Below are 3,610 nucleotides of genomic sequence, written 5' to 3'. Positions count from 1 at the left end.
GTGGAGCTCCGCGGCTGGCCCGGCGCCCGCCGATGACGTCACGCGCCAGGGCCGCCCCGCCGGGGAGCCTCGGCGCGCTGCGCCCCGCCCCTCTTTCCTTCCCGACTCTCGGGCCGCCCTGTGTCCCGGCCTCCGGCCGGAGAAGGCCCTGCCTTGGCCCTTCTCCTTCCCCGGCCCCGCCTCCAAGGCCGCCTCGCACCCAGAGGCCTCGCTTCTCCGGGACTCGGGGCCGCACTCCTAATCCAGGCCTTCCCTGTCTTCTTTCCTTTCCTCCTGGCCTGCCTGAGTGCCCTCGGGGGCCAAGCACCAACAGTCTAATGCCTTGCCCCAGTTGGCAGTTCTGCCAGTACCCGAGCACCACCACTGGCCTGTCATCGGGTTTCCTAAACAAACACCAGGACTTCAGCTGATCGGGGCGGCCAGGTGGCACAGTGGGTAGAGCCCCGGCCTGGAGTCACATGGGAGCCAAGCCCTGGCCAAGCTGGGCAGGCCACTCTCTCCCCACCTCTATACACCCTGGGCTTCTCCTCCAAGTCAAGTGTGGGCTGCAGAATGGGAACCAGGCACAGTCCCACACAGCCTTGAGGTATGAGGAGGGCAAAGCACAGGGGAGCCACCCCTTCCCTTTTTCTGAAAGCGCTGCCCCTCTGAAAGAGCACCCGCTTTTTCCTTGACACAGCACTCTACAGCCTCATTTCCCGTTTTCACTTCACTGAAGCCCCCGTTCCTTTTTTCAGACCCACTGAGATTTCTCCGTGTCCTCCTGATCTCATGTTTGTGGAGTTGGTTTTTGGAATCTGCTTGTCTAAGACTTTACATTTAATCTCTAATTGAATTTGATTTTGTTCTTTTCAGACACTGTTATACCCTGTCAAGATCTCGTGGAGTCTGAAGAGTTGGAGTGATAACGATAACATCAACAATAATGATAATAATAATAAAGCTGAGAGGGACTACAGAGGTCATGGAGTCCCAGTCATTTATCAGAGGAGGCTTCAAGAAGTCACACCCTGTTATGGCACAGGCAGTAACAACAGGAATTGCCATTCAGCTCCTTAAGTCTTGTTAATGCTTTTCCCACAGCACCTCAGTACCCAGTCATGGATAATAGTGCTTAAAGAGCTAGAAAAAACATGCAATTTTCATAAGTCATTTCAGTCAACTGTTAATAAGAAAAAAATCAGCATTTTATATGTTCTGGCACACTATTATTACTTTTGCCTTTTTTCTTGAAAAATAAAAACAGAATGGCAAAAAAGTACTAAAAGAACATCTCCTGTCAATACATTTCTTTGTCCATACTCTCAAAACTACTTGTTCAACCCAACCTTCAACCGCCAAATAGATAGTTCAAACTAGATATCCTGTAACTAAAGTTCATCATGTTCTCCATATCTTTCCTCTCAGACTCCCCTCTTTCTAACTTCCCTTTTACTGTTAAGGGTTGATACTGTAACCATCATTTTCCCAGGCACCCAATCTCAAAACCTAGATGCACCCTCCGGTCCTCACTCCCTCTCACCTCCCCACCCATCAAACCCTGTTGATCCTACCTTCTAAAAATTTCTCATATATGCTCCCTTCTCTTTTCTGATATTGTCACCCTCATCCCCTGTCCTTGCAGGCCCTCAATATCTCCTGCCTAGACTATTACATTAGCTTGATGATTGATTTTCCTGCCTCAAATCTCTTCTAGCTCTAGTCCATTGACCGTTCAGCTATGAAATTGATTTTTCATGAAGGGAAAGTCTGACCCTATTACCCTTGCCCATTTAATAAACTCCAATGACTTTCTATTACCTCTATGATCAAATAAAATCTTCTGTTTGGCTCTTAATATTCTGGCCTTTTCCTACATTTGAGCTCTTCTTACACCTAAATCCTCTGGAAGTACTCTGGGATCCAGTAACCTGGCCATCTGGCCATTCCTCTTTTTTTTTTTTCATCTTTCCTTTCTCTCTGTCTTAAGGTAATCACTTTTATTTGGTACACAGAACATAGAATCACAGATTTAGAACTGGGGGACATTACATGCCATGGAGACTGACCCACTCATTTTACAGAGAAATTAAAATGACTTACCCAGAATCACAAACCAGTAAGTAGAATCTTCTGGTTCTATTTGCAGCATTCTATCCTCAATACCACCTAGGAAAGACACTTATTGGTTTAATTCAATGTGGCAAACACTTTTAAGTAGCTGCTGAATCACCTTGCCATTCCTTTTTAAAAATATAAAGAGTATTTTATTTTTCCAATTACATTTAAAGACAATTTTCAACATTCATTTTTAAATTGTTTTTTTCATTTATTTAAGGCAATGGGGTTAAGTGGCTTGCCCAAGCTCACACAGCTAGGTAATTTTGAAATGTCTAAGGCCGGATTTGAACTCAGGTACTCCTGACTCCAAGGCCAGTGCTCTATCCAGTGCTCTATCTACTGCTCCATCTAGCTGCCCCAACATTATTTTTTTTTTTTTTTTTTTTTAGTTTTTGCAAGGCAATGCAGTTAAGTGGCTTGCCCAAGGCCACACAGCTAGTTAATTATTAAGTGTCTGAGGACGGATTTGAACTCAAGTACTCCTGACTCCAGGACCGGTGCTCTATTCACTGCGCCACCTAGCTGCCCGCAGCATTCATTTTTGATAAGATTTTGAGTTCCCTATTTTTCTCTTTCTGCAAGACAACAAGTAGTCTGATTTGGGTTCCATTTGTTTTGCTGTTCCTTTCACAAGACAGTCCATCCCCTGTTTCGGAGCATTTTCATTTGCTGGTTCCCACTTGTGGAATTCTGTGATTCCCTATCTCCAGTTCTAGCTTCCCTAAAGTGTCAACTAAAGTCCCACCTTCTGCCTTTAGCATTTCCCAGTCCTCCATGATGTTAGTACTTATCCTCTAAGATTACTTTCCAACTTTCCTTTTCATAGGTTGTATGTACCATTTTTTGCAAATTGTTTTGAATATTGTCTCCTCCTTTAGACTGTGAGTTCTTGAGATGAGGGACTATTATTTTTTAATTTTAGTTGTATCAACAATTCTAAGCATAGCACTATGAGGAATGTACGGTATTGTTGGTTTTCACAGGAGGGGCGTCCCTTTGAAATCCATTACAAAGAGGGAATGGCCCCAACCAATCATAAAACTGGGAGAGTTTTCCTAATCCCATTCCAAAAATGACAAACCCAAGATTTGAAGAAACTAATCCTTAACAGGTCAAGAGTGACCTAGAGATTCTGACCTAATGCAACTGAGTTTGTACAATTAGGTAATTGAATATTAACCCACACACCCCCTGTGATGATTTGGGTTCATTAGCATATCATGCATCCTATTATGTGGGGGGGGATCAAATTAGGAGCATGTCATGAAATGGGTGGAACCTCTTACATTGTAACTCAAACTCTAAGAGCTTATGAAAAGCTAAGAGGGAGGGGAAAGTGTTTCTGAAGACTATAAATTACCTGATGTTGTAATACTACCTCATGCCTCACTAGGTGAGGTAGCCGTTTGCTGCAGGATTTGTGAATAAAATCTACAATTTTCTCTCACTCTAGCAGGTTTTTCTTTCATTTATAACAGTACTTAGCCCATAGTAGATGCCCAATAAATGG

Source organism: Macrotis lagotis, chromosome X, assembly GCF_037893015.1.
Source record: "Macrotis lagotis isolate mMagLag1 chromosome X, bilby.v1.9.chrom.fasta, whole genome shotgun sequence".
Lineage (NCBI taxonomy): Eukaryota > Metazoa > Chordata > Mammalia > Peramelemorphia > Peramelidae > Macrotis > Macrotis lagotis.
The sequence above is the reverse complement of the archived record's forward strand: the minus strand, read 5'-3'. Positions refer to the sequence as shown.